Raw genomic sequence first — 9,852 nt, 5'->3', positions numbered from 1 at the left:
TTCTTACAACTGATGTTCATTTTATTTTTTTCCAAAATCAATCTTCTCCAATCTAATCTTGCTTTTATTTTTTTAAATTAAAATTAAACTCAACTTGTATTTTTATTTTATTTCATACACCTTACACCAGTTACAAAAGGTTTTACGAATCATTAATTTAATACGTAACTTATTCATTAATTCATTAATTAATTACGTAATCTATTTTTTGGTGACCCTGCTTTAAAAGTAAAAAAAAGTAAGTCTCCATCATTAGGTAAATTATCTCTAACAAAATTTTTTGGATTGAATTGAAGCATAAAAAATGAGTCGATGTATTTATATATTTATTTTTTTTAATTACTATATTTGCTACAACTGCTAAATAATTAATATCTAGTAACAGTAATAAACAATTATATAATTCTAATAAAAAGAGCCATTTAATACGTAATTTATTTATTAATTTAATACGCAATCTATTTATTGGTGACCCTGCTTTAAAAGTAAAAGAAAGTACGTTTTCACCATTAAGTAAACTATCTCTAACAAAATTTTTTGAATTGAATTGAAACATAAAAAATGAGTCGATGTATTTTACATTTATTAAAAAATAAAATCTCGTCGAGATTTTTATTAATACAAAATTTTAATTAGTCAAATGCAATTTTATTTAGTCAAATGCAAAATATCGACATTGAACTTATTTTTTGTTCCTATTATTAATTTATCTATGTCAAGTACAATATATAATATAAAGCGTCGATGAATACTTCTTTTATTATTTTATTTTATTTTATCAACTTACAAAATGAAATTTGTTTCAAAATCTTCCGAACAATAAGATTTATTTCAATAGTCTAACGGTTTTAATTGAATGAAAAAAATTATGCAATAATAATGGGTTTCAGTATGTATTGTAATCAAACTTAATAATTGTAAAGAATACACTTCTAATCCGATTTCTGGACTTATAGTCCGAATTTTTGACTTATAATCCGAATTTTTTAACTTACAAACCGATTTTGTGGACTTACGAACCAAATTTTTTGGCTTTAGAACCGATTTTTGAACGTGTAAACCGATTTTTGGACTTGTGAACCTAATTTTAGACTTGTGAACCGATTTTTGGGCTTGCAAACCGTATTTTGGTATTGTGAACCAAGTTTTGGGCCTGTGAACCGATTTTTTGGCTTGCAAACCGAATTTTGGACATGTAAACCCATTATCGGACTTGCTAACCCATTTTCGAGATTTCAAACCAATTTTTCGGCTTGCGAACCGACTTTCTGGCTTGCCGACCGATTTTCTGGCTTTTGCCGAACGATTTTCTGACTTTTGCCGACCGATTTTTTGGCTTGCCGACCGATTTTTTGGCTTGAGAACCGATTTTTTGGCTCGCGAACCGATTTTTTGGCTCGCGAACCGATTTTTTGGCTTGAAAACCGAATTTTTAGACTTGCAAAACGAATTCTAAGACTTTGAACCAAAATCTGGACTTTAGAACCAGATTTTGGATTTGAGAACCGGATTTTGGACTTGCGAACCGAATTTTGGACTTCTATAGGCCTCTAAAACCTCTTTTCGACCAATTTCTAGACTTCTGAACCAATGTTTAGACTTCAAAAACAATTTCTAGACTTCTAAACAGACTTCTAAAATTTTAAACCGATTTCAAGTACATAATATATACTATAGTATTCAATTATTTTAGTAATAATTCTTTAAATTATTTAACTGTTTAACATGTTCAATTATAAACCATTTTTACAAATGATACTTTGGATATGAAAGTTTACTGTGTATTGATAACTCAATTAGACAATCATAAAATATATTTTCTATATAAATGTTAATATTAATATTAAATTTGATAATTGTATTTATTTATTTATTTAGTAAAAATTTAACAAAATTTAGATGTGACACTCAATCTAATATTATTTATACTAAATTTCATTATTTTATTTTATTTTTTTTATATAATATTATAATTAATAAATTTATTTTGAAGTCCTGAAATTATATACTCACTCCAAAACTTGTTTTTGCTCAAAAATAGTATATTAAAAAAAGTAAAAAAATGTACATATAAATTCCAGTACATTAACAGTAGAAATATTTTAATTTTATATGAAGAATCCTTAAATGTGAATTGTGTGTCGTAATATAATTTTTTCATTTGATTATTTTTTTTTAACTTAACAACTATTTCTCTCTTTTAAAATCAAAACAATTAATTTTATTATTAAATTTTTAGACGTGTACATTACTCATTACTGTAATATTTCGTAATTTTATGTTTTACATTTTTATTAATATTTCTGAAAAGTCAAATAAAATTCTTATTTTTTTAATAAAAATTAATTTCAGAAATTAATTTTCAAATAAATTTATTACAAAAATCTTACATAGTACAAAATAAATAATTTGTCTAAAATTAGTTAAAGCTTCTTTTAATTATTTGGGATAAGTTTAACAATCTGTTTTTGATATCCAAAACATTTTCGATTTTTTTTCAACCTTTGATGGCAGTTGCAACACCCACCACACCTTGTGCAGCCGGTAGAACTTTTTCAGTGGCGTGCAGGACACGTTTTCCTAAACGTTCCTAAAAAAAATAAAAACACAAATTATTAACATTTTTTTTAAACTTATTACTCAAGTTTTGTCCATGATGAGAATTATTATAAAAATATTTTATACAGAAAATTAAAAAATGACACATCTACTTCAAATTAAATTATAAAATTAGCACAAATTATCTATGAATTAAATTGATAATTTGAGTAAAAATAGAAAAAAAAATCAATTCTACTGACACACGTGATGACAAAGATTTTTAAAAAATTATCATTCGTAGGCTTACAAAATACAATAAAAAATTTTGTTTGATTTAGGAATTAAAAATACAAATTACTTTTTATATATTATTTTTCTTACCAATTTTTTGCCAAATTTCCATTTTGCTTCTGAAGGCACAGCCAACAAAGCAAAAACAACGCAGAGGACGAATACAATGTTGAATAATTTCATCTATATAAAAAAACAAAAAAAAAAAAACAATTAGATCAAGTAAAATATTAAACACAAATTTCTGAATCAATTTCAAAAACACTATTCCATTTTTTTTGCAAATTTACATACAAATCCTATACAGAAATTTACAGAACAATTGCAAACATTTACAAAACACTTGCAAAAATTAATATGAAACTCTTAAAAAAAGGAAAATTTAGAATGATGTTTAAAAGTTTTCATTTTTATAATAAAAAAATATTTTGTAGCACTCATCTTGATTGATTTTAGTTAATTTAAAATATTTTATTAATAAATCATTTTAAAGTATACCGAGTTGAGGTAGGTCACCATAATGTCAGAAAACATTATAGATAATTTAATTTTGAACAAATTTTTCGAATATTATGTTTAAATTAAATAAACCGTTTAAATGTTACAAGAGATAGTGTAAATAAATGCACTGGAAACTAAATTAAGTCGATGTTATACCTTCAATATTGATTTTAGAGTATACCGAGTTGATGTAGGTCATTGTGGTATTAGAAACAATTATAAACAATTTAATTTTGAACAAATTTGCCGAATATTCTAACCATATCAGAAAAACCGTTCAGAAGTTACAAAATTTTCAATAAAAAAATACATTACTAATAAATAAATGTAAGTGAAGGCATAAATGATTACACCAAATTTTGAGTTAAAAAATTAATTCAAACTTTAAAATATTTTATTAATAAATGGTTTTAAAGTATACCGAGTTGGCGTAGGTCATTGTAATATTAGAAAATATTGTAGATAATTTAATTTTGAACAAATTTGTCAAATATTATGTGCAAATTAAATAAACCGTTTAGACGTTACAAGAAATATAGTAAATAAATGCACTGGAAACTGAATTAAGTAAATGTTCTACTAATATTGTGAATCAATGCACTGGAAACTGAACAAAGTCCATGTTCTACTTTCAATATTGATTTTAGAGTATACCGAGTTGATGTATTGTGGTATTAGAAACAATTATAAACAATTTAATTTTGAACAAATTCTCCGAATATTCTAATTATACCAGACGAACCGTTCAAAACTTACATAATTTATAACAAAAAATGCACTTTAAATAAATAAATGTAAATGCAGGCGTAAATGACTTTACCAACTTTTGAGTTAAAAAATTAATATGAAATTTAAAATATTTTATTACTACTTTATTGATATGATATTGATATGTTATGATATTTTATTACTTACCTTGATTTATTTTAGTTTATTTTATCACTTGAATATATAATTGTTTTTATTAATTACTATACTAGTAACTTGTTCTTATAAAGTGAACTGATGCCTTATTCAACTTCCACAATGTCTTATATACTATCTAAATTTCTTAAAGGGGATTTACTCTATTTTTATAAGGAAATACAAATGTGAATAAACCAGAATTGATATTATTAATGACTAATGTCGGTTTTTGTGATTCACAGACAGAAAGATCAATAAACGTGTCGGGTTATCTCTATCGCTTTTGCAATTGTTTGTTTTTGTATGGAAGATAGTTAGAGAGTCGGTGGCGGAGTTGTAGAATGAATTTACAAATATCCGAGTTTTTTATAATTAATTTATATCTTATTAATTTTATTTTATTTCAATATTATTTGTATTTGAAGCCTGACTCACTTTTCTTCTTGGTATTTTTAATTATTATTTAAATTTGTAATATTTCAACAATATAATAAGAACAATTGCTATACTTTTGAATTGATTTTTTGACTTTAAAACCGATATCAAGAGTTATAGACTTTCAAATCAAATTTTTAATTTTCAGACTTGATAGTAGACTCTTCGACCAAATTCTAGACATCCAAACCGGTTTTTAGCTTTACTCGCCGTCGGTTTTCAGGTTACTAGTATTACTTTTTAATAAATTTTTAGACCGATAAACTAATTTTAGGCTTCTAAATCAAATCCTGAACTTTTGAATCACATTCTAAACGCCTAAACCTTATACTAGCCTTCTGAAATATTATCTGGACTCCTGAACCAATTGTTAGATCTGCTGAATTGATTTTTAGATCTGCTAAACCACTTTTTAGATTCCTAAACCTTATTCTAGACTCCCTAACTTTATTCTATACTTCTAAATGTTTTTCTGGATTTTTTGACTGATTTCCAGATGGTCAAAATGATTTCTAGACTTTCGAACCGATTTCTGGGCTCTCAAACCGATTTAGAGATTTTTAAACCGATTTCGGGAATTTCAAACAAGTATCGAGACTTTTAAACCGATTTCTAGACTTTTGAACCGACTTTTGGACTTTCTAACCGACTTTTGAACTTTTAAACCAAATTCTAGGCTTTTAAACCAAATTCTAGGCTTTTAAACCAAATTCTAGGCTTACAAACCGAATTCTGGACTTTCAAACCAATTTGTAGACTTTTAAACCAGTTTTTAGACCAAGATTTCGAAATCGATTTTTACACTCCCAAGCCGATTTTTAGACTCCCAAACCGATATCTAAACTTTTAAAGAGATTTTTCAGACTTTTGAAGCAATATTTATGCTTTTGAAGCGATTTGTAGACTTGTAAACCAATTTCTGTATTTTTGAACCGACTTCGAGACTTTTAAAGCAATTTCAAGACTTTTTTGCTAGACTTTTAAACATTTTTGCTAGACTTTTAAACATTTTTGCTAGACTTTTAAACAAAATTTCAAGACTTTTAAATATTCTTTTTAGACCTTGAAATCGAATTCTGGACTTTGAAACCGAATTTTACTGTTTTGTAGACTACTGAACCGTTTTGTAGACTACTGAACCGTTTTGTAGACTACTGAACCGTTTTGTAGACTACTGAACCGTTTTGTAGACTACTGAACCGTTTTGTAGACTCCTAAACCGTTTTGTAGACTCCCTGAACCGATTTTTAGACTTCTAAAACCTGTTTCTGGACTCCCAAACCGGATTTTAGACTCGCAAACCGACTTTTAGAATTGTTAACCTATTTGTAGTTTCTTAAGCAGATTTTTAGACTTTCAGATTGATTTCTGGACCGATTTCTAGGCTCCAAAATTTCTGGGCTTCTGATACTTTATCTAGGCTCCTAAAACTTTTTCTATGCTCTCAGATAAATTGTTAAATTTTTAAACCGATTTTGTAATTACAAAATTTCACTATTTTAAATCTTGTAAGCAACTTTCGAGCTTTCAAAAATTAACATATACAACTAGCTTTTTATGCTTTAATTGTCGCAAAATTCAGGTATTTTTCGAAAAAAAAAATATCATACATGCAAAAGTATTATCATAAACAAAAAAATAGAACTAAATTGCTATAAATTTGGTATTCCGATAATATTTTTAAACTTTTTCAAAAAATTTTAAATATTATTTAATTTTACATCATCATTAAATAATTCAATAATTTTAAAATTTTATTATATTAAATTTACAAATTTTTATGTAATAATTAAAACTAAAATAGTTTCAGTCAACAAGCTCATATATTATGAAAAAAATTAAAATTTCCATATTCTGGAAAATTAAAAAAAATGTAATAGTATTTTTTCTGGAATAAAAAATACAAAACGTTACTAGCTAAAAAATCGAAACAAATAAATTAAATTGTAATTCAGATTTTCCAAATTATGACACACAAGTGTCGAAATAAACGTTTCGACACTTGATGTGTGTCATCATTTAGCAAAATTAAAATATAATTTAAATTGTTTTTGTTTTAACTCAAATAATATTTAAATATCAACAAAACATATAAAAAGCACATATAATTTCTCAACTCTTCTTTAATAAAAAAAAATTTTGTACAAAATAATTTTATAAATAAAAAAATGAGTATACTGTGGGAGTCGTAATTAATATTAAAATATAAACTTCCGACATACTAAAAAAATATATAAATTTATTAACTATTAAAAATATTTCGATATCAAAAATATACATGACATGTCCTATTGTTTTTTACAAATTAAAACAAGCCTGCTTGATATCGCCACAATACTATACACCCAGCTCGAAAAAAGAAAATTAATTTACACTGAAAGAATTGTTGAAACTTTAGTTAAAATTTTTAACGTAGTTTAATTTAAATGTAATTTTTTTATTTTTAATATCTCAAATCTACTTTACTTTATCAAATCTTCTAATAAACTACACATGTCATAGATTATCATCATATAGCATTGCACAAAACAAATAAAAAGAAACGATATTTTTTTCAGCTACTTTCTTCAATAAAAAATTGTAAACAATTTTAGAAATAAAAAAAGTGAGTATTTTCTACACCCAGCTCTCTTATTATTTTGCATTTTATCGCTGTGTACATATTTTAAACGTATCGTACGAGTCAAAATGTCAATAAACTTTACATACAATGGAACAGAGAAATTCGCCTGCTACTACTGCAACTACCACTACAAATACTAACACTAATATATATATATATATATATATATTATATATATATATATATATATATATATATAATAGTTCCTATACAAGTGGGACTAATAGAACTCGATCATAGAAACGTCGGTGCCGATGTTTTATATTACAATTTCAAGTCGGAAAAGTTTTGTTTGTGAATTTTATATTAGAAATTCTTCACTGAGATGAATAATTTTATTCGAGTTCAGTTTTAATGAAAGTACGGTGGAGGACGGTGGAGGAATGACTAGTTTTTGTAAAAAAAATTGTTCTAAATTATAAATTAACATTTAATTCCTATAACATCCTATACAGATCACATCATATACAGATAGATTATTGTGTGTAAATCAATTTTGAATATGTTTTTTACAACTCGGTGCTTTACAATTTCCGTTATCAAATACTTTTCCCAGAATGAATGAGTAACCAAAAAGTGGTGATTTACTTTTTTTTTGTTCTTCCTCTTTTCTAATTAATCATTTCGTCGTCGCTAATGATTAATGAGTGTTGACGTTTTTGCTTGATGTATATATAATCATACTGTGACCTTTTATCGATCTCGAATAGAGCGGGAGCCAGCGACTCGATCGTAGAATATGTTGTTGTATGCAAACTAGAGATACGAATATTTGTGTTTTTTTCAGGATATTGAGTCTAATTTTTTAGGCTTCTGAGTCAAAATTTTTAAGTTATTGAGTCGATTTTTCAGGCTTCTGAGTAGAATTTTTTAAGCCACTTAGTCGATTTTTTTGATGATTGAGTAGAATTTCTTTAAGTTATTTAGTGAAACTTCTTTTGGGCTATTGAGACAATTTTTGATAAGGTTTTTAAGTTCTATTTTGTCTTTAAAACCAAATTTTTAACGTCTGACTCGAGATTCACAATTTGAAACCGAATTTGTAGACTTCGAAACCAAATTCAAGATTCATAGTCAAATTCTAGATTTTTAAATTTAATCTAACGCTTTTAAACCGAGTTTGACACTTTAGAACCTAGTTTGACACATTAGAACCAAATTTCACTGTTTTGAACCGAATTTCAGACCTGCAAATTTCAATTTTAGACCCGTAAAACTTAATTTTACACTAATAAACCTAAATTTTTTAAACCTTATTCATCTTGGACTTGTAACCCTCAATCATTTTGACTTGTAATCGTTATTTTAACCTTGCAAACCTGAATCTTACACTTGTAAATCTTGAAAACCTTAATTTTGAATTTGTGAGCCTTATTTTTAAACTTGAATGCCAATTTTAGACATTAAACCGAATTTTATGCCTGTAAATTTTAATTTTATATTTGTAAACTTCAATTTTATACTAGTATACCTCAATTTTAAACTTGTAAGCCTCAATTTCAAACTTGTGAACCTAAATTTTAGACTTAAAAACCATTATTTTAGACTTGTAAACCTCCATTTTAGACTTTTCAATCAATTTTTAGAATTGCAAACCTCATTTTTAGATTTGAAAACCTCCATTTTAGACTTTTCAACCTCCATTTTAGACTTTTCAACCAATTTTTAGAATTGCAAACCTCAATTTTAGACTTGTAAACCCCAATTTTAGACTTGTAAACCTCAATTTTAGATTTAAAACTTCAATTTTAGACTTGTAGACCTCAATTTTAAACTTGTAAATCTTAAGTTTAAACTTTTGAACGTTAATTTTTGACTTTTCAATCAAATTAGAGACTTGTAAATCACAATTTTAATCTTTCAAATCTAATTTTTGACTTTTGAACTAAATGTTTGACTTTTAAATCAAATTTCAAATTTTATTCAGAATTTGAAACTAAACTTTAAATTTTTAGAACGGATTTGAGACTTTTTAACTTGGACGTAAACTTGTAAACCTCACCGAAGGCTTGCAAACCTCATCTTGGACTTGTAAACCTCATCTTGGACTTGTAAACCTCTTTTTAGACTTGTAAACCTCTTTTTAGACTTGTAAACCTCTTTTTAGACTTGCAAACCTCATGTTAAACTTGGAAGCTAAATTCTAGATTTTGAAACGTAATTTTACACTTTGAAACTAAATTCTAAAATTTAAAACTGAATTCAAGACTTTCAATTTGGTTTTCAAATGCAAAATAGTCTAAAATTTCAAAAGTATATTTAGTGACTTCAAAAATATTCTGAAAATTTCGCAAAAAATGACAAACTCAGTAAGTAGTATCAAAAACTGGGAAAGTTACTGTATCTAAAATTAATTGTGGACTTTGACAATATCTAGCATATTTATTTACCGAAAGCAGATTAAAGTCGTTGAAAATAATTTCCTAGAAAATATAAAATCTTTATTATTATAAAAAAAAATCTAAATCTGCAAATACAAACTATACCTTCAAAAAATCTCGTAGTTAAAACTTTCTCATATTCATTTGTCTTATCACAAACTTGTCTATTAATTT

Source organism: Ctenocephalides felis, unplaced genomic scaffold, assembly GCF_003426905.1.
Source record: "Ctenocephalides felis isolate EL2017-DRISC unplaced genomic scaffold, ASM342690v1 CF-g0.4_SCAFFOLD_03572, whole genome shotgun sequence".
NCBI lineage: Eukaryota > Metazoa > Arthropoda > Insecta > Siphonaptera > Pulicidae > Ctenocephalides > Ctenocephalides felis.
The sequence above is the reverse complement of the archived record's forward strand: the minus strand, read 5'-3'. Positions refer to the sequence as shown.